Source organism: Macadamia integrifolia, unplaced genomic scaffold (assembly GCF_013358625.1).
Source record: "Macadamia integrifolia cultivar HAES 741 unplaced genomic scaffold, SCU_Mint_v3 scaffold527, whole genome shotgun sequence".
Taxonomy (NCBI): Eukaryota; Viridiplantae; Streptophyta; class Magnoliopsida; order Proteales; family Proteaceae; genus Macadamia; species Macadamia integrifolia.
Window position 1 is genome coordinate 92,285 of NW_024870473.1, and position 23,065 is coordinate 115,349.

Here is a 23,065-nt window from a genome sequence, read left to right on the forward strand (position 1 = left end):
GATGGGGGGATGTGGGTGGGAAGTGGTCTACCAGTGATTAGTAGGGTTTACTCAACAAACAAATTGGCACAAAGTAAAGCTGACTCAGACCCATTTTCTACATATAGATATGCTTCCCCTATTTCTCTCTGCACCCTTTTCCAAAGTCAATTTTCAGCGCAATGGTTTTCCTTCAGGCACTAACGTTTCATCTTCAAACATCAAGATCACTTGAAATATCGAAATTTTTAAGTGAAATGTAAGATAAAAGAACCTTGCTTCATGCCTACATTAGTACAGCAACACCATACTTTCCCAGGACAGTGTACGCTGTTATTTAAACATCTATTTTTTAATTTTATCTACTATTTCAGATTTTTTTCAATGTCTCACATTCAAAGCATGTATTAATTTAAATTATAGAAATAATTGAACCAATTCACAAAACCATATTTTTCCTCCGAATTGACTAGGCCAAGTGTTCCAAGTATGAGTCGAAATCCCAGCTTTTGAATTAGTAATTGCCAGGAATCATGTCTCTATATCATAGACATGAAAAGCACAGGCATCCTTTGAGAAATATTCATGGCCTCTCTTATTTGAAAATGCAGAGGCACTCAAACATATTTCAGGCCGATAGTTATGTATATCAACGAGCTGTTGTAATGTATTAAAGAGCATCAAAGCAAGATATTCGGGGGTCATTGCAGAGGTCATCAGGGTGATTATTGATTCTAGTATGGCTCAAGTTGAATCATAGTGCCACAAATTAAAAAATTGAAAAGAATCTTAAATCAAATCAATTCTGCTTCCCTCACTAAGGCCATGTTTAATGGAAACAACCACATCTGTTCTGTTCCTATCACTCAATAAGCCTTGTCACATAGTTTAAGATTTTATTGAAATGACTGAAATCTTGCAACTTATTTCGATTTGATGAGTCAAAACAACACATGTCGCCTCACTAGGTATGCAATGTCTTGATTGAAAATTCGGTTTGCCTTAGGATTTTTGGTTGTCGGCGCAATTTTCAACTTCCAAATGCTAGGGTTTTTCTCAATTCTGAAAATTTCACAAATCTTATCATAGTAAAACATTTCCTTCCTTGAGCTCCCTTGCTCTCCGGAAGGTCAAGTCTTTTTTGAACTTCCAACCGCCCAACTCTAGAAGTCAGTTAGTTGTGCTGGGGTGATGAATGGAGATGAACTCAAAGACCAAGACTGCGAAACAGCGAAAGAACTGAAAAGGATTTTCAGTTTGGACCACTAGAGATGCTGTGATGAAAGTAGGCCGAGCTGGCGAAGGGTGACGCAAGCATGCCCCATGTTGAAGGAAAAAAACAATACAAAAAGTAATGTAAGCAAACTTGATGAACCAAAAGTCCGAAAAAAATCTTTTATTTTGATGTCCATAAAATTACTATTATTAAGGCGATTTTAACAGCATTCACACTTTAAAATAAGTTTGACCGGAACATAATATTTTCATTACAACTCTTTTTTTTTTTTTTTTTTTGATGAATAAATATATAAAAACCCAAGAAGAAGAAAAATATACAAGGGAAAGAAGGGGGGGAGGCCCGAGGGAGACAAAGGGATCAATCCTAATATAAAAAACTGCCACTAATGGATACAACCCCTCAAGGTGGGGGGAAAATAGGATGGGGAAGATTCCAGGAATCAACAATATGCCTATTTCTGGTGGGGGAGAGGACTGGGTGGAGCGGGAGGGAAGCAATTTTGGTGGAGACATCAAAAGAGATGGCTTTCCAAATCCCATCAAAGAAGCGGGAGATGGATGTCCATCTACGAAGGTTTCTCTCCATCCAAAGGTGGTTAATGGTGGCACAAAAGGCAAGCTTGCCTACGGTATCACAAATGTTGGGGCCATGATAGGTCATGTCAATCCAAAGCCATTCCTTACTAAGAGGTAAGATTCTTCTACGAGCTGGCCAGCATCGAAAAAGGACTTTCCTCTAAATAGTGGAGGCAAAGGGACAGGTGAAGAAGAGATGGTCCACATCCTTAGTTCCGTGCCAGCAAATATGGCAGGTGGGCAGGACCTAAATATGGCAATGGATGAGGAAAGACTACGTGGGAAGGCAGTTGGTAAGGGCCCGCCAGGCAATGAAGCTATGGCGAGGGATATGGCCTTTGAACCAGAGGACTTTGCGCTATAGGACAGTATGTGGGCTTTGATCCTAACAAAGTTCCAGGGAGAGTAGAACGTGAACCTCTTAGAATGAGAAGGATTCCAAATAATGGAGTCCTCCCTCTCTCTATGGTTGTGAGGAAGAACAGGAAGAGAGGATCAGTGTTGTTCATGGAAGGGGGGAGGAGGGAGGGGGCCCATCCCTCATTACGAAGGATGGAGGAGACCAAAGCCATCCTATCTAGACCCAAGGAGTAGATGGTTTAAGTAATCTTAGATTTGTTGGAAAGCTGGTTTTGTGCTCTACCAAATACAAACAGTCTCATGTAAAAAATAAAATCATTTGACCAGCCAAAACTTATTAGTAAATAAGAACATTTATCTAAATGTTGATTTTTGATGACTTAATATTGATTTTTGATGATTTGATGTTGCTTAATGTTGATTTTTATGACTTGTGCGCCTTAATGTTGATTTCTTATGATACAAGGTATATGTAGCATGCTAAATAATGTTAGAAAAGAGGGAAAATAAAAAATAACACTTGGTCACGTTGCTCGCCTTGGCATCATGACGACTATGATTTATTAATAGAACAAGGTTTGGGGGACTACTACAATGCACCTACATCAATGACTTTCCGGATTTGAGCAAGATTTCTTCTCGCATACCATGACATGGCCGTTTATTTTGACATAATTGAGAACGATTTCGTCGGTGGCAACAAACTTTTAGAGGTTTTGAGGCTCCCCCAAAACTCTATGTATGAGAAATTGACATAGAGTAGGAGGAACGGCTTCGTATAGGTTTCAATATTTGTACTTGACTACTTATAAGGGTATTATAAAATAGTTTTTCTTTGTTCTTAATTCATATTTTAGTTGTTTTAATTGAATTTTGAGTGTTCTAGTGCTAAATTATGCTTGGAATACTAGAGTAGGCTATATTAGACAAAGTATATAGCAAGGTACATAGTACACTAACAAGCTAGCTTCTAAAACCAAACTAACATTTTGGATTTGTTAGAATTCTATCGAGAGAAAGGAGTCTAGCGCAAGTAGTAGACTCTTCCCTTGGGTTTTCCTAGCCCTATTAGGAAAAGCTACATGCAGCATCAGAAACGGCCAAGTGAAGGAGCTGGGACTGGGAGGAGGAAGAGATGAGGGAAACAAAGAGAATTTTCGGGTCACAGAGAATGCAAATTCTCCCATTTGAATGATGGGAATGGTTGGTAAAGAAGAACCAGCGAGGGGCAATGATGGAGGCAACCCGATAAAAGGAAGGCTCCTTTATGTGAGTTTCCAGCAAACAATAGAAGGCAGGACGAAGATCTTTGACGAGCAAACGGACAACAACATGCTTAAAGGGGGAGTTCAAACCCCTAAGGTTCCAGTCTTCCAGACAAAGGCTTAAGACATTAGGCAGGCAAGGAGGAGGGCAACTCAAGCTTTGAAGGGAGTGAGCCGAGCGGAGATAGTATGAAGCCGTGACTTACTATGGCGCTGGTAGGAGAGAGGATTAGGAAGAAGCTTCGAAGAGGGAGCACGAGGTTTTTTATTTCTTTGAATAAGCAGTGGTGTGAGTAGAGAAGACGGGTCAGAGGGGGTCCGATGGGTCGGGTCAATAGAAGGATGGGTGTCAGTATCAGTAACGGGCTAAGGAGGAGACAAAATAGGAGGTCCATGAAGGGTAATATTGGTGGGTTGGGCCAAAGTGGAGTTAATAGGAGGTGGGCCATGGAGGGTAGAGTCCATGGGATGGGCCTGGGAGCAAGAAGTAAGGGCGACTGGGCTAGAGAGAGGGAGATGGGCCTGGCTGTCCAAAGAAGGAAGAGTGGTGGAAGTAGCAAAGGGAGGGCCTACTTTGGTTCAACCAACAAGCCAACTAAACCAGAAGGGATGTGGAGGAAACAAAAGGGCCTTTCTCCGAGACACAAGATAGATTTCCAAAAGGAGCACCTGTAGGGGGTGAGTCACAGTGAGAGGCAGAGGGGTTCTCATCGTCAGAGGTCTCATCAGCAGAGGAAGCATCAGAGGATGAAGAAGTCTCGTCAGAGGTAGAAGATCCAGAGGACAAGTCATAGGAGGTATCATCGGAAGAGGGAACTTCTTGGGAACCTACAGGGGGTCCGTGGCAGGGATGCAGACAGGAGAAATCTGGTCTTCCATCTCTTCCACATCTGGCTCCAAGATTGAGAATCTATTTTTTACTCAATGGGAAAAATCTCCGCAGGATCCGCAGGGCACAGGTCAGTAGAGGCGGTGTAGATTTGATGCTATTGTCGACGCCTTACGAGGCCCCTACCCCTTGCCAGAGGAGGGAGAAAGGGACGACCATCAATGGCGGACATGACCAATCTGCCTCTGAGGGAGGTAGAAGCGATGGAGTTGACCTGAATATCGTCTTATGGCTTGCTATTGGAGGGCTTTGGAAGGCAGGCTATTGAATAGTGGCCAAAGACTTTACAGCAAAGACATTGAGCAGGCTGCCAATCATAAGAGATGGGTTGTTGGAAGCATAGCTCCCGCTCATTTGAATAGTGATTGATGAAGGAGGAGCTTTCAAGGCAGGAACTTCCATGTAAATCTGAGCATAATTAAGTCGGTCTTTCCTATTGGTCCTAGCATCAGAGCATATCAAGGTACCAAGCACAAAGCCAACAATGCTCAAGCCTTTAGTGCACCAAAAATGCAGCGGGAGACCCGAAAAAGAAACCCAAAGGGGAATAGTAGAATAATCCATATGGTTCAGCATCAACTGTCGATTCCAAGGCTGGAGGAAAATTAGCTTGCAACCCACCAACCATGGACCACCTTCCAAGCAATGAGCCTTGTCTCTTTCCTTGGAGAATTTGAACATGAAGAAGCCGTGATCAAGCAAGAAGGTGTCCACTATACCCGCAGGTCCCCACTGCTTCATGAAAGAGAGCTTAACTAGGTGAAAGGGAGGTTTCTTTCCCAGAAAGTGGCCTATGAGGGAGTTAGACCATTTGGATGCTTTAGAGTCGAGAAAACTCACAGGGCATTTCACCAACAGAGACTCTCCTAGCTTACAAGAAGGGGCAAAGTGGAGGGAAAAACTGTTGATAGAAGGAGACAGTAAACTTGTGAGGTGTGTTCCAGGCGTTTGCCAAAGGGGAAGGTTGGGGGTGGTGGGGAGGGGTAGGGGGCATGGAGGACGAAGGAGATGAGGGAGGAGGAAAGGATACAAAGGTGGGAGGACCCCCAATAGGGGGCAGCCATGGGGCCGAAGCTCAGAGGAGGGTGGAGGGTTGGGGACGGAGGGTCAACATCCTTTCGTATTTTCCCAACCGGTATTCTAAGCATAGTTGTCACGGCGCCAAGGCAAACCAAGGCGGTGGAGGGTTGTCTAAGCGCTTAGGCGAGAAGGCGCCCGCCTTAAGGCGAACTAGGCGAACAAGTCTTATTTTTTATTTTTCCTATTTTCTAACATTATTTAGTAAGTTATATATACCTTGTATCATAAAAAATCAAGATTAAGCCACAACAAGTCATTAAAAATCAAAATTTAGCCACATTAAATCATAAAAAATTAACATTAAGTCATATTAAGTTATAAAAAATCAACATTTAGAGAAATGCTCTTATTCTATAATAAGTTTGACTAATCAAATGATTTTATTTTTACATGAGACTTTTTGTATTAATTATAATATAAAACCAGATTTCTAACAAGTCTAAGATTACTTAAATCTGAGTTGCAATGATAAAGTTATGCTTAAGTCAAACTTATTTTTAAGTGCGCGAATACTGTTAAAAACGCCTGAATGAAAATAATTTTATGAATATCAAAAAAAATATTTTTTTACCGGACTTTTGGTTTTTAGCAATGTTTTAACATGATAGAATTTATAAAATTTTCATAATTGAGAAAAACCTTAGCATTTAAAAGTTGAAAATCGTCCCTATAACCAAAATCCAGTTTTTGTTCTTGGACTGGGGGGTTGACTTTTTATCCTTTTGGAATTTGATTTTTAAACTATTTTTATTGGATTCAAATAGGGGGTATTTGCTTATTTATGAATAATATCTTAAGTAAATGAAATAAAAAATATTAAAAACATTTACTTGAATGATATTTGACATAAATAAGTGCCGAAACACAAGGCAACATGCAGTGCAACAAGGCGGTTGTCGCCTAGGCCCCAGGCAAACCGCCTGGACGCCTAGTCGTCGCCTAGGCGATGCCTTGACAACTATGATTCTAAGTGAAGTAGTTATGATAGGACCAAAGCATTTGGGTTGATTGAGTTTACTCTGGTCTTCTATGCAATATTCTATTTGGATGGTTTTTCTCATCTCTGATGCTTCCTGGGTTTGGTGAAAAATCCTCAATCTCTAATCTATTGCTCTAAGGTCTAATTCCTCATGATTGATGATGGTGTGTCTACTTCCCTTTGGTTTGACAACTAGCACCCTATGTGTGTTGTCCTCCCCTTAATACAAGGGTTATCTACAGTCCAGGTATTAGTAAGCAATCCCCAATTGTAGTTATCATTCAACACGATGATAGGGCCACTCCCCTCTTTTATCCGCTAGCTAGATTGCATTGCCTTCCCTTTTCACAGAGGGCCTCCTAGGAGGGGATATTTGATTGTTCGGTTAGCCTCATCTACTAGCCACTTTAGCACTAATTCAACTTGGGACTTCATTAAAGCTAGCATCCCTTGTCTCTATGGTGCAATATTGTATGGTCCAAGGGTTATATCCCTCTTCACAGCTTCACCGTTTGGTGGGGCCTCTCTACTTGCCTCCCAACACAATCATTACTCATTCATCACTAGATTTATGTCTCCCCTTCCTACTGTCTATGTTGGAACATTGAGGAAGATGTGGTCACCTCTTTTTTTCTTAGCCCTTATCCTTTGTAATTTGGAAGAGTATCATGGGCAAATGCTCGCCAAGAAGAAGCAGGAGAACCCTCCTTTTAGCGAGAGAATGGATCTAGGTGGATAGGACTTCTGCTAGGGATGTTATCGGTAAGATAGCATTTGGTTCCGCCATCAACCATATCTAGATGGAGCGTAACCTCAAAAGATGGTTCTCTAGCTCTCTAGATCCTTTGAGCGGATTTGGAAGTCCATCTACTTTGATGTTAGTAGCAAGCTATCTTTGGTTTCCCCTCATAGTGTTGTTGATTCCCCAAGGAACATTGGTATTGTTTTGTCTAGGCGCAGCCCTCAGTCCTCCCCTTAATGTTAGATTTTGCTTTGCTTTGTATTGTACTCATATAATTCTTCTTCCCCTTCCCTTTTTATTAGGGCTCATTGTATCTTCTTGTGATAACGAATTCTTTATTCACCCCAAAAGAAAAAAAATTATTCTCCAACAAGAAAACCTAAGCAAACACCAAGATCTGGGGGCTAATCTTTTTCCAAATTGTAACTCTTTTTACAATTTCATTATCATTGCTTGCTAAGAAATCATAGTGCACTGGCTCTGATGGCTTCAGTATGGGCTTCTTCTCTTCTTGTTAGGGGATCATTGAGAAAGATCTCATTTCTACCATCAGAAGTTTTTTCCTCAACCCCTCCCAAATCCATGGAGTGAACCATACATTCCTTTGTCTTATCCCCAAAAAGGAAGGTGCTTCCTCCATGTCGGACTTCAAACCCATCTCTCTCTACAACCTCCTCTATAAATTTATAGCCAAGTCGCCTCTCGGATCCAATTGGTTATCGATTCTCTTGTCAGTCCCAACCAATCGGCATTTATAGCAGGTCCTAGGATTGTGGATAATATCATTCTTTGCTATGAGATTTTGCGCGGCTTTGGTCCTAATTCTAATTTTCCCTTTGCCCTCCTCAAGATCGACATCCATAAAGCATTTGACTCGATCAGATGAGACTTTATCTCCAAAGTCATGCTAGCCATGTCTTTTCCTCCTACCATTGTGAACTGGATCTATTCTTGTATCACCACAACCAATTTCTTCGTTCTGGTAAACGGTCCGCTGCTGGCTATTTCACCTCTTCCGTCGGTATCTGCAAGGCTACCCTCTCTCCGCCCCCTTCTCTTTTGTTTGGTTCTTGAAGTCCTTTCCCATTCCAGCCAAGCCAAAATGATGAAGTCCTTTCTCGTTCCATCCAAGCCAAAACTAATTATCTTCTCATTTCCCCGCATACCTAAATGCAAATCTCTCAAGCTCACCTATCTTGCAGTTGTTGATGATCTCATGATCTTCTCCAAAGCTGAAACCCTTTCCATTTAGACCATTCTTTCAACCCTCTGATCCTTTAAATCTCTTTCTAGCCTCCGTAGCAATCTACTCAAGTCCAGCATCTTTTTCTCTGGGATCTCAAATGACACCAAAGCTCGCCCTCTTCAGCTTACCAGATTTAGCTTAGGACCCTTGTCAAATATTTGGGCCTCCCTCTCATTTCCACCAGGCTTATTTCCCACCATTGTATTCCCATGCTCGACAACATCTGCAAAAGACTCTAGCTCTAGAAAGGAAAGCTCCTCTCCTATGCTGGCAGGCTAGAGCTCATCATGTCTGTCCTCCAATCATCTAACATTTATTGGTCAAGTATTTTTACCCTCCCTAAAGCCTCTATAAAGGCTATTGAGTCCCTTTTTTGGTCCTTCCTCTAGAAAGGTGTGAAAACGGTTAGATTCCTCCACCCCACCATTTGGTCCTCTGTTTACCTCCCTAAAGTTGAGGGAGGCCTCGGTCTTAGAATGATTAAGGATGACAAGTCTGTAGGCATACTCAAGCTGATCTAGAAGTTGACTTCTAAACAGAAAAGCATTTGGGTAACCTGGGTCTACTCTTCCCTTCTCCGCAAAGACTCCTTGTGGACCGCCCCTATCCCTTTGGATGCCTCCTAGATCTGGCACAATATCCTTCAGGCTAGACCTCTCGCCATTGAAAATATTTGCTGCAAGATCAGAAATGGTCTTTCCACCTCTCTTCGGCTTGACAATTGACATCCTAGTGGTGTCCTCCTCTCTAAAGTGGGGTATAAATCTGTCTACTCCACTGGTTTTGCAAAAGATACTCCCATCTCTTCCATCATCTCTAATGGATCTTCGTCCCCCCCTCCCGGCCTCACCTCCATGTCGTCGATCTTCCTCTCTCCCCCCTCTCCCCCTCGCCTAGGGAGGATAAAGTTATCTAAACCCCTTCCCTTCTAAGAACTCCTCTTCCACCTGGAACCTAATGAGAACCCTGGGTCCCACCTCTCCTTGGCACAAAATTATCTAGTTTAGGTTCCACATCCCTCATCATAGCTTCACTGTTTGGAGAGCCCTCTCCAATTGCTTTCCCACTCAATCCTTATTCATCGTCACATCCCCGTCTCCCTAGCTTACTGCCTTTGTTGGAATAGCTCTGAATATATCAACCACATTTTCTTTTAACTTTCCTTTTCCTCATCCATCTGGAGAAGAGTCCTAGCCTGCTGCTGGCTTCCCAGAAGAACCCCTCTCCCCCTCTCTAGAGAATGGATTTGGATTAACATGACATATGTTGGTAAGTCCATCTGTGACACTGTTGAAAAGTTAGCTTTTGGGGCGATTATTAACCATATATGAATGCAACGCAACCCCGTAGATAGACCTCCAACTCTCGATCTTACGACAAGATTTGGAATGCCATCAACTTCGAGGTCTCCTCCAAACATTCCTCATCACCCCCTCCCCATTGTAAGCTCCCCTAGAAACAATCTTATTATCTCCTCATGGGGTTTACCTTCCTTTATTTCAATCCCCCTTCCCCATCCCTTCAGGGATGTAGCATCTTTTGATGTGTTTTCTCTTTCCCTTCGGGGTTGTATATTCCCCCCCCCCTTTTTTTCCCTTGGTAATGAATTTCTTATTCACCCAAAAAAAGAAATCATAGTACACTTTCACCGAAATGAAACCTGTTAGTTACACCATCCTTCCATTTGCTCCTCTCTTTGGGGTTTCATCTTCATCTCTCATCTAATTACATATATGAGCACGGTACATAATATCATAGTGCAACATCTGCTCTTTCGAAGTGGCATTTTTACTAAGGGGCAATCCCAATGCCCTATAAAAGATCTTAAGCTTTCGCTATCATTGCAAACCAAACTAAACTAAGGGTGGTGGGCAAGATAAGAAACTAACTAGCCATATACACCAAACAAGCTAGCAGAGCAAGACCAAACACACTAGCCACAACAAGACAAGAAGTATGTACACCATCTACTTTTGAGAAGAAAAATATATAGTCAAGCATAACTTCTCAATTGGTGTGTATCTTTGTTCGACCAGGGTAAGCACTTTGCTCAAGTATCCAATAGAGTCTAAGGAAAAGCTAAAATGGTTTGTATGCCTACTTAACCTACTTGACAAAAGGGAACGAATGACGTTTTGTTTCTGGGTTTATGGATTAGATTCAGTCAGGTCGTGACATAATCACAAGGAGTGACACTTTGGTTACAGACTAATGCTTCCAAGGAGACCCCTGGGGCCAGCTAATGTAGCCCACCGTCTTAGGCCTAACAACATAGAAGGCCCAAACCCAAGGAAACACCCCCAATGGTCCGAGAGCATTTAATGCTTTTTGAACTCTTGAACCTTGGAAGCATTCAAGCTACACATTTTGAACTCATGACTGTTTAAAGTATGCAAACTACACTTTGAAATTATTCTTTTGAATGTTGGCAATTGATGCTCCAAGGCTCCAATGTCTAGCTCCTCCAATGGCTCTCACTTTTCTTTTTTTTCTTCTTTCTTTCTTCTTCTTTATATATGCAACGTGATTCCATGTAAAGGTAGCTTTTGTACTCTATCATTTTTTATGAACCTTATGTTCATTGTGAGAGTTGAGTGAATCCTCTTGTTGGTTCAAGTGAGTCCTCCCCAAGTTAACCATCTATCTTGTATACTTGTTGTCTATCAGTAAAATACTTCCAATCTCGTTCTTCAAAATCTACTTTCTTTGCCTTTTGAGCTTGGCCTGCATCAACTTGATATTACAGTGGACTCCAATCTTGGAGCTTGTTCTTCTTTAGAACGCAAAGAGGAAAGGGAAACCAACATACAACGGCATTATAAGAAGTTGACTTGCAAGATGAAGTGAATCAATTGTGGCAAGCCAATGACAACCTCCAACAAATGATGGTAGAGGTTTTCTGACAGCTTCCTACAATAACTTCAACAAGTAATCCGTTAACTTCAACAATGGGTACAGAACCAACTTTCCGCATCCCTGAAGAACCTCAGAATGATGATCTTGATGATTCTTCAAGTTCTATTTCGATTGAATCCCAACATGGGCATCTGCAAACTCCATGGGTGATTGAATGGTTGGCACGACCATGGAAAAATCTGACAAAGCATTAAGGTGGATGTAAGAGACTTTGATGGTAAACCCGATCCTGAACTGTATGATGATTATATTACTTCTGTTGAAATTTTCTTAAATAGAAAGAATTATTGGAGAGAAAGGTCAACTTTGTGGCCAGAAAACTTAATGGTCATGCCTTAGTTTGGTGGCAGCAGTTTCAACAAAGTTGAGAAAGGAAAAGTCTTCACCAAATTAATAATTGGACTATGATAGAGAGATTAGAATGAGAAATTTCTCCCCTTTGATTTTTTTAACAACATTATATGAAAATTTCATCATATCCGGCAAAAGAGTGACTAAAGTGTGAGATTATACAACACCAACTCAGCTTTATCCTAACTAAATGGGGTCCACTACATGGATCCATGCAAAGACAAGAAAAATAACGATAATTATATAAGAAAGGGGCACAACACAACAATAACTCAGTTAAATCCCACCTAAATGGGGTCGACTGCATGAATCCTTACCCTCCAATCAGCTCTATTCGTGGTCATACTCGAGACAAGACCTATACTATGCATGTCTTTCCTCGCTACTTCTTTGGTCATTTTAGGCCTACCACTAGTTCTTTTAACTACTTCAATCTGAATCACATCAATCCTCCTTATTGGTGCAATCCAAGGCCTCCGTTGAACATTTCCATGCAACCTCAAATGACTTTCTCAGAGCTCATCATAAATCAGGGAAACTCCAAAATCAGCTCTACTCTGGCCATTCCTCACTTTATCCTTCCTAGTTTTACTGCACATCCATCTCAACATCCTCATCTTTGCTACATTTAGCTTATCTATATGACGTTTCTTAACTGCCTAACATTATATCCCATACATCATAGCCGGTTAGATGACTGTCCTATAGAATTTTCCTTTAAGCTTAAAGGAATATGTCGGTCACACAACACTCCAGACGCACTTCTCACTTCATCCATCCCACTTTAATTCTCTGTGAATCGTCATCCTTTATATCACCTTCTTTATTTATGGTTGACCCTAGATATCTAAAATAATCACTTTGCAGTCTCTCTATCTCTCTCTTTCTCTTCAATTTTTACCATTTTGTTACCGTCTTAGTGTAACTAAAGTTACACACCATATACACCAACACCGTCTTCATTCTACTTATCTTAAAATCTCTTGATTCCAAAAGGTTAATCTCCATAATTCCAACTCAGATTGTCTCATCCACCAAAACAATATCATCAACAAAAAGCATACACCACGGAACCTCATGTTGAATGTCCCTGGTTAAATTATCCATGATAAGCGCAAACAAATAAGGGCTTAAAACTCATCCGTGATGTAACTAATTGTAATTGGGAAATTACTACCTAAACCTCCCAAGGTTCTCACCCTAATCACTAAACCCTTATACATATCTTTAATTTGATCCACATATATACTCGACAACCTTCTCTTTTCTAGTACATGGCAGATTAATTCTGTAAAGACTCTTTTACAAGCTTTTTTTTCTAGGTCAATAAAGACCATACGAAATCCTTTTTGTAAACTCTAAATCTTTCGATGAGCCTCCTAAGTAAGTAAATAACTTTTGTTGTGGATCTACCTGGCATAAACCAAATTGGTTCTCTGAGATAGTAGTTTCTCTTCTTAGGTGGGCTTAGAAGCCCTAGTCATTGTATGAATCAGGTTAGATGGCAGCTATATAGTCCGATGTACCCACTTGAATTCTAGAATGAATAAAGTATCCTCCGCTCGAGGTGAAAAGAAGTTTATTAGTACCACTTTGTGGGGATTGAAAAGCTATCTAGTAAGGGTTCTTCTTCTTCATTGTACTACCCACCACACCATCAATTCTTGTATTACCAAGTGGAAGAAGGGGGAGGGAATATATAGTACCCCGAGGGGGAAAATGAAAAAATTACAACAAATAAAGAGAACAGTTCCACCTAATCCAATCTTTGTTGTCTTCTGGAAACCCATGTTCTAGAAGACAAAGCCAGCTGTATTGCCTCCTCCATTGCTCCCTCCTGGTCCTTCGCCTCTAACTACCTTCACAGCTCTAACAGCCGCATTTGGATCTTTTGGGACCCCTCTTCTCTTCACTTATCTATCCTCTCCTCCTCTGCTCAATCCATGCATCTCTCCATTTCTCATCCATCTGGCTCTCTCCTTTGCTTCCTTTCTATCATTTATGGGCACAATCTGGCCTCGCTCAGACTCCCCCTCTGGGCTAATCTTCACTCTTTTGCCCCTTTCATGGGTTCCAGCCCTTGGGAGATTGTGGGAGATTTCAATGTCATCCACTTCAATCACAAAAAGCATGGGGGCAACCCTATGGACACTCAGGCTATTGACTCCTTCAATGAATATCTTGATGACCTTAACCTTAATGACCTCAGATGGTCTGGGACCAAATTTTCCTGGCATAATAGACGTCGGGAAATCTCCATGTTGTTTACAAGCTTGATAGGGCCCTTGTTAATGAAGCTTGACTTAATTCCTTCCCATCCCCTCATGTTTCTTTTGATCTCTTGGGATCTCTGACCATAGCCTTATCTTCATCTTTGTCCTCCCCTTCTCTTCCTTCGGTCCTAAGCCTTTCAAGTTCTTTGACATGTGGTCCTCCCACCTGGACTTCCTCCCAACTGTCCAGGATACTTGGAATGCTCCTATTCCACTCTCCTCCTCGCCACTCATTTCCTTTGCCAGAAAGCTCAAAAATGTCAAAGGTTTTCTAAAGGTTTGGAACTCCTCTACTTTTTGCAATTTCTCCTCGCATGTCTCTTCTTGCCGTGAAAAACTTCACTCGATTCAGCTCAGAATTCAATCCGATCTCCAAAATCCTCAACTTGCTATGGAAGAAATTCTGACTTCCTCTGAGCTCTCCCTTCTCTTGGTTCAGGAAGAAAGCTTTCTCCGCTAGAAAGCTCGGATCAAATGGCTTGATCTTGGTGATTCTAACTCTACCTTCCTTCACCGGTCCCTCAAAGCTAGGCACAGTGCCAATTCTATTCCCTTGCTCATTTCTTCCACTGGTACTGAGCTCTCTACCAGTCAGATGTCAAAACCGAAGCTGTCTCCCATTTTACTATTATCATCTCCCCGACCACTCCCCCCTCCCCTTATTCCCCACAACCTCCTCAACAAATTTATCCTTGAAGAGCTTCTCCCCAGTCTCCACTCCATTCCCTCTGAGGATGAAATCCTCTCCCCCATTCTCTCCTATAAAGCCAATCGTGCTCCGGGTCAAGATGGCTTCAGTATGGGCTTCTTGTCCTCTTATTGGCATATCATCTGCAAAGATCTTATCCTTGTTGTTCGTAGCTTCTTCCTTTGCCCCAATCAGATTAGGGGAATCAATCACACCTTTCTTTGTCTAATCCGCAAGAAAGAGGGTGCCAATTCCATAAATGATTTCAGACCCATCTCTCTTTACAATCTTCTCTACAAATTCATTGCCAAAATCATTGCCAATAGGATTCATAAAGTGATTGATTCTTTGGTGAGCCCAAATTAGTCTGCATTCATTGCTGGAAGGAGCATTGCAGATAATATCATTTTCTTCGATGAGATTGTGAAGGATTTTGATCGTAAATCTCACTCCTCCGCTGCTCTCCTCAAGATTGATATCCATAAGGACTTTGACACTATTAGTTGGGATTTTATTTCAAAAAATCTTGCTACACATGTCCTTTTCCCCTTCCTCTGTCCATTAGATCCATTGTTATATATCCTCCCCCAGATTCGCTGTCCTAATCAATGGTAGCCTTGTCGGCTATTTCCTCTCTTCCTGGGGTATTCACCAAGGTTTCCCCCTCTCCCTGGAAAGTTCTTTCCCATTCCATCCAATACGCCTCTGATTTGCATCTGATCACCCCCATCCCCAAGTCCAAATCCCTTCGCCTCACCCATCTTACTGTTGCTGATGATATCATGATCTTCTCTAAGGCTGATCTTCTTTCCATTCCCTCAATCATAGACTCTCTCCACTCTTTTGAATTGCTTTCAGGTCTCCATATCAACCTGCTAAAGTCCAATCTTTTCCACTCGGTGTCTCTAAGGAGACCTAGGATCTCATCCATATCATCGGGTTCTCCTATGGATCCCTCTCGGTTATATACCTTGGTCTCCCCCTCATCTCCTCTAGGCTCTTGGCTCACCACTGCTTTCTTTTGCTTAACATTATAAGGAAGAGGCTCCAGCTCTGGAAAGCCAAGCTCTTTCTTATGCTAGGCTTCTCACCCGTATTAGATCTGTCCTCCAGTCCAAGTATCTCTACTAGTCTGACATCTATAGTCTCCCTTCTTCCATCATTAAGTCCATTGATAGGCTTCTTTGTTCCTTCCTTTGGAAGGGGTCTGATACTATAAGGTTTCTTCACCCTATTGCTTGGGACAAGGTCTGTCTCCCTAAATTTGAAGGTGGTCTGGGCATTAGAAGAATTAAAGAAGTCAACTCTGTGGGTTTACTCAAACTCATTTGAAAAATTGTGTCTAAGCAGACAAGCATCTGGGTTGATTGGATTCAATCTTCCCTACTTAAAAATAACTCCCTTTGGACCCCCATCCCCGCTGATGCCTTGATGAGCACATTTATGTCTGAAATCTAGAGTATAAAAGCATGCATTTTACATATTTAGAATGAAGCTACCTTAGGTTTCACTCTCTTTTTGTAGGTTTTATATTTTAAAGGCCTTAAGGACTATCGGGTGCCGTATCTCCAATTATACACGTAAAGAGGTCCGTTTCTTTTCATGGTTGCAAAGAGGACGAAATTCTGAGTAAGTTGGACGTGTTGCATTAAAAGTATACATCCGTTTGGTCACCCGTACAAGTGATTATTCTTTTCAGGCTAGAAAAATAATAATGGATCAAAACTAAACCGAAATGCAGAACCAGCCCATTTGCAGTTGTCCCAGGTGTACAAGGAATATTTCAAATGCCAACAAGGATTGATGGACCCCCTTGAGTGATTGAAGATTTTTTTTTGTTAACAACTACCTAGCGTAGTTGGTGAGTTGTGGTGTGCAAAAATCCCTTTCTCACTAGGAGGTCTCAAGTTCGAACCTCTTGGTTGCCATTTTTTGGAGATTTTTTTAGAAGATTTTCTCTCTCCTATTTTCTATTTAATTAAAGACAAGGGGCACGGATGGAATTTTCCATTAAAATAGAATATTGTCCAAATCCAATAAAGAAAAATCGTCCAAAGGGGGGAGTTTGTGCACAAGTTTAAGAGAGAAAAAAAATAGAAAAAGAGGAAACCAAAATCGTAGGAGATCTCCTCTCCTATGATTCTCTCTCTGTCTCTCTCTGTCTCTCTCGTCTCTCTCCTCCACCTCATCACACAAATTTGGCCAAGTGGTTACGAACAAAAGAGAATAAAAAAATATATATATAGGAAAAAAAGGCAAGAAATAAAAAAATCCCCTACTTCCTATTTTATCTCCCAATCCCCTCTCCACCTCATCAACATCGTCTAAGAGGATCTCCTTTGGGTGTCCTCCTGTACTCCCTCCCCTCTCCCAATAGATGGGAGTCGACCAAACCCTAAAGGGGTGTCTCTCTCCTTCTCTCTTCTTCTGGGTTTTTAATTGTGCTCTCTTTTCTCTTTAGTTCTTTGTCTTAGTTTTTTTATACAAGCACTTTTGTAATTTTTTTTTCTTTTATTAATGCAAGTATTTTATTTTGATTAATGCAAGCCTTTTTTTTTTATTGTTTAAGTTATTCAAAGGTGTAATAATTTTAATTTCTAATTCCAGGCTTAGTTCTAGGTGACAAGAACAAACTGTGGAGCATCTCTTTCAAGTTCAATTTTTCTCTTCATGATTTGTTTTCTTCAGGCTTAGCAATTTCATATTTGATTTACAGTTCATATCTAGTTTTTAGGTCCGGTAGTATTTCAAATCAATCAAGTTATTTTAATTCAGGGATTCAAGTATGGAAGTTCAGGTAAGTAGGCTTCTACAGTAGTCTTCTCACCCCCTCTCATTCCCTCTTCTTGCTACCCATCATTCTTAAATTAGGTTTTATATTTCAGTTTTACATTATTGCTTTCCTATTCCCCAATGGTTCATGGCTAGATGCATGTGTTGGCTTTGCCCCTCTCTAGCCATGGAACCATCCTTTTATTTTGATTATTTATATTGCATCACTGCCCCTAAAACCGAGTAAAAAAGCCCTTGTAAGAGTACTCTCTGGTCAAGTAGGGAAGCTCAGATTATTTATGGTGCATCCCTCAGGCTAAGTAGAGATACCTACTAGTGTGCCTCTCTCTAGCTTTTTCCCCTTCTTAATTTATTTACTTGCTTTTCAGCACTTTTACTTTCAGTTATTTGCTTTTTAATTGCGTGGTTTGAGTATTTAAATTCCAAGATGACGAATGGTTAGGGTTAGATGTGAATGGTTAGGTTATTCAATTGCAATTCTAATTTCCCTAGATACGTTGGTTAGGACGTTATATTAGATGCATTTATTTTAGGTCGGTAGATAGAATTAGATTACCATAATCAATCGTTACACTTTCGCATTACTAAAAGAAGCTAAAAATAAAGTGGTTGCTATCCTTGTGTTCGACCCGTAGCTACACTGATCCGTACGCTTGCAGTTACTTTTAAATCTCAAATATGCCTCCTGGATCGAGAGAAAAATCCTCAATCTCCGTCCTCTTGCTGTCACTACCATTTCCTTCTCTATTGGTAACAGCCAATCGACCTCCCTCTGGCTCGATCCATGGCACCCTTCTGGCATTCTCTCCACCCTAATCACTCCCAGAATTATCTATTCCTCGGGTCTCCCCATGTCTATCCCTGTCTCCTCTATTCTCTCCCCTTTCGGCTGGTCCCCTCCTTTCCCCCCTTGCTGACCTCTAGTCCTCCCTTCCCCCATCCCCCCGGGCACCTGGGAAGGGAAGATAAATGCATCTGGCTCCCTTCTTCTACTAGGACCTTTTCTTCTACTTCTGCTTGGTCCTTTGTCAGATCCTCTGGCCTTATTGTCCCCTGCATAATCTCGTCTGGTTCAAAGGCCATATTCCCTACCATAGCTTCACAGTTTGGAGATGTCTCTCTAACTACCTTCTCACCCAATCCTTTCCCATCTTCCTTCACATCCCTGTCAACCCCTTCCATAGCTATTAAGGCGTCACTAAGGCGATGGTAAGGCGACTCCTAGGCACTTTAGTTGTAGTTCCAAGAGGCTAAGGCAGTAGGCCACTTTAGTTGTAGTTCATAAGGCGACCGTTGTAGACACCTAATTTTGTCACCCCCCGGCGATGATGACACAAGAAGAATTACATGTTGGACATTTTAGACTTAGAGAATTTTGAGCTTAGAGTAGAAAATGACCATTTTTTTCCTATAAACTTTCAAGAGAAAATGTTTTCAAAAATTAGAATTTGATGTTGTGGATTATTGTTGTTTGTCCCCTCAGGTCGGAATTACACTTTGATGTGAGAACTATACGAATCGGCGCCCGATTCTCTCTTTCATTTTATGATCCGGGTCCCTACTTTATGCATATTTTTGTAAAGGTCCTCAGTCGAGACCACAATCGTGTCTCACATCATTGGATAGTGCTCGGACTGAGCTTTCTAACGATAAATTACACGTTGAATTCTGGCTAACGGTTTGAAAGATATGACCCCTAAAAGTTGACTCCAAAGTTCGGTATCAGATTCCATTCTGAGCAACAAAGGAGTGCCACATGGCGCCCAAACCCCTTTGTCCAAAAGCAAGCCTTTTTTGACAATTCTCTCTAGTTTTTTAGTCCCACATCGGAAATAAGAGAGAATTGTCACAAATCCCAAGGCTATAAGTATAGCCTTTCCTCTCTTCCAAAAGGGAGGGAAAAAGATTGAGAATTTGGGAGAGAGGATGGCCCCATCAAGGTTTTGGCTAACTTCTTCCCTCTAAAATCAAATATTCTCCAAGTCTAAAAGTTTAACATATTAATCCTTCCTTGAGCCGGGAGATCTAGTCCGGTTCAGTTCGATTTGGGGCTTGAAGCACAAGGGTTATCTCCCCTTATTTCTTAATTAAAGCCGGGTTTAAGGTATTTTTCTTATCCCAATTGCAATTTAGAACTAGTTTATCTGATTTAATAGATTAGGTTTAATTAGTTTCAATTCGGTTTAATGTGATTTATTAGATATAAATTGGTTTATTCTGATTCAATTAGGAGTATTTAGGTTTAAATTGGTTCATTTAGATTAATTAGGTTTAATTATCTTTAATTTGGTTTAGTATGGTTTATTAAACGTGAATTAGTTGATTCCGGTTCAATTGGGTTTATTTTGTTTTAATTGGGTTCAACATAGTTTGATTTGGGTCATTGGGTCCAACCGTTGATTTTTGCTAATCCGGTTTTTCTTTTTTTTTAATTTGGTTTGTTTTCTATTACTATTATATCTTGGTTTAATGAATCAATTTTATTTGTGGCTTAATATATTTACATTACTGGGTTCGATTTGATTTAGTTTTCTTTTTATTGCTTTTTTTTTGGACCCTTAGATCAGAATCCTACACGTAACCTAATCCCACTGTTTATTCTCTTTTCTCTTCCATCCTTTTTCTCCAGCCGCCACCTTTTTTTCTTTCCATGGCTGAAACCAGACAGCCCCTATGTTTCATGGCCGAATCTTCTCCACTCCCTTCTCGTCCCTTTCTTTTTCCTTAACAAAATCTGCAACTTCTTTTTCTTCTTCTTCTATTTCTTATTCTTCACTGCTGACCCAGCACCAACCGAACCACCCGTTGTCTTCTTCTTTTTCTTTCCTTCCTCTCTTCTCTTTATCTCTTCCCCCAGCTCTTCTTCCTTTCTTTCTTCTTTTTCCCTGTAGCAGAAAACCAGAGCCAGAAACTTCCGAGGAAATGGAACCAGAAGTGGGTTATTTCTACGAAATTGATCACACGAAGCTACCACCGAGATCCCCTATACAACTCAAAATTATTCGTATGGTCATGATGACTGAAAAGACTGAGCTCATTGTATCAGTGAAGTTTCCGAGTAATCTCTCTCTTCGAACTTACTTCGATAAAGACACATCAAGCCGAAACCCACAGGATAGGAGCAGGCAAAGTTCAACCCGCTCTAGACGAGCAGTTCGTCATTGGATCAAGGCTAGCGAAGAAAATTTTCATGAGACCGGTTCCATCTTCTGAGGTATTAAAACAGAAGAACTTATAGAGCTTCTGGTTGGTACCTCTTGAAGTATCTGAAAGCCCAAGTTGTGTTACCAAGGAGAGATTACCGGATGACCCTGTGGTGAAGGGAACATGTTGGTCGGCTCTGAAATGTGCAGGTCAAGTGCACTGGGGAGTGCGCAGGCAAGTGACGTTTATCGGACGGCACAAGAAGAAAATGTCACAACCATTTTTGGCTTCGAGAGAAGGAAAGGAGGAAGAAGAAGAGGAGGATGATGATGATACTCTCCTCCGCTGAAGTTGCTTGACCAGCAGCTGTTCTTTCCCCTTCCCTGCCCCTCCTTGCTGCAACTGAAACCCATCTTCTTCTCCTTCATTCTCTCCTCTTCGATGCTCCCATCTCCTTCCCTTTGCCAAAATCCATCTCCAGCCCATCGTCTTCTCTTCTTCTTCCTATTTTATTTTCTTGTTTTTTGTTATTTCTTTAATTTGCTGATTAAATACTCCATATTTGTAATACCCACAAGCTGTTATTTCATTTATGTTTTCTATGTGGAATCTTCCCCTCCTTTTGTTCTTTATTTTTCTTTTATCCATTTTTGGTTTGATTTTTGTTTTATTTCCCCCTTAATAATGTATGGGACGTAGTCTAAGGCGTATGTTAGCAAGGGCGTGGCTGGCCCCCCTCAAACCGGCTCGTAGCATTAGGTGTGTTTCTTGGGTTTTCGGGTTGATAAAAATGAACCCGTTTCGGTCCATTTCTTTTTATCTCAAATAGTGGGTCCCTTTAGAATTAATTGTGTATTTAATTTAGATTCAGATATCTTGCCATATTGATAATCATTAGATTTAGATAGGTTAGTCAATGTCATGTTAGCTTTCACCATTCAATTCAAGTTTTTTGTCTTTCTTTAAAAATCATTTTACCTATTAGATTAATAGATTAATTAGGATTGCAATAATTCATTCCACAAATCATTAGGGATTATGATTAATCATTTTAATTAATTCAATTTAGGATTTCATAAATTCATTAATCGTCCATCTAGGTTAAGCTCAATTAATCGAGTTAGTACAATTTAGGGTTTCACAAATTGCTCAACTAATCCTAGGTCTAGGCTTATTTAATTAGCTTAATCTAAGACTCATAATACATTAATTAAATCATTTAGGGTTTTTTTTATTTTTAATTAGCGTAATCATTTCATTATTTGCATCATAACCTAGCTAGCATAATTTAGACACTTGGCTTAGAATTTTCACATGTCATACTTAGATACCTAGTTTAGGGTTTTCAGTGACCTAGATTTAGGACTAGTTAGTAGGGTAGAAACAAATTTTGGTCAAACAAAAAGAGACCGGCCTTAAGGCCGGGCAGACTGGGTGCCTAACACCTTCCCAGTCTGTTAGTTGACACTTGTCCAGAATCTTGGTGCAAACCACCTTTATCCATCAGAGTCATTAGTCTCTCTCCCTTGATTGGGGGAGACATTTATGGGTCCTAGACCCTTTCTAAGTGGCGACTCCCTTTTACCCATAACGTGTATCCCCCCCTTGGCATTTGATGACCAGGGGATACTATCTCATCTCATTAGGGTTGAACCCTAGTGCGTGTACTCGCACTACGCGCCATATCGCGATCCCGACGGAGGTCCATGATACCTACAACCGCCTTAACCAATAAGATGCTATAAGGCGTCGCTTTATGCGCCTTATGTACATTTTAAAAATAACTTGATTTTTAAAACTGATTTACATAGATTCCAAATATTATTTCGTGATTGGCAAGTGTATGAAGAAGAATACACTTGAAATGCATGGGATCAAAGCTATTAAAACTAAAGTCTAAAACTCAACCAAAAGAAAAACACAATTCACAATTTGACTTTCACAAATGCAAGGGTTTCTCAAGGGTTTACTAGCCGACGGCGAGCCCTCCACCTTCGATTCTTACTACGGCGGCAAGGATTCTTCTCCTGCGGCCTCTGGTTGCCTCCAGCGAAGCTTCGTCCCCATCTCCAGGCATGTTGTATTTTTTTTTTTTTTCTCATCTTCTTTCTTCTTCATTCTTTATGCTACGGTGACTGGTGAGAGCTGGTTTTTTCTTCTTCTTTCTTCTTCATTCTTCTTCATCATACGGTGAGAGCTCAGAGCACTAACTATTATTTTTTTTTTCCCTTCTTTCTTCTTCATCCTAGGTTGAGCTCTCCCTTTTCTTTTTTTTTTCTTCTTCATCCTACAGTGAGAGCTCAGTGCTCTAACTTTTTTTTTTTCTTTTCTTCTTTTTTCTCCCTTCTTTCTTTTTCCTTTTTTTACAAATGGACATGGAGGTCTTAAGGAACTAACTACTAAGGCCAATTTTTATGAAGTTATATGAATTCTGAATTCTGCCATTGCCTTCTATTTCTATCCCTTACTTTATATTTCTGTTCCTGCATGTTTCTCTCAATTCAACCAGTGAATGGAGTTCTATCTTCTCCCTTCTTCTCTCAAA

The 23,065-nt window shown here is 40.8% G+C and overlaps 1 protein-coding gene across 4 annotated transcripts in view; it reads right to left on the minus strand.

Annotated features, from left to right (window-relative positions):
• LOC122069057 overlaps positions 1-23,065 on the minus strand; it is a 134,664-nt gene that overhangs the window by 30,078 nt on the left and 81,521 nt on the right. The gene's annotated exons all lie outside the window — the stretch shown is intronic.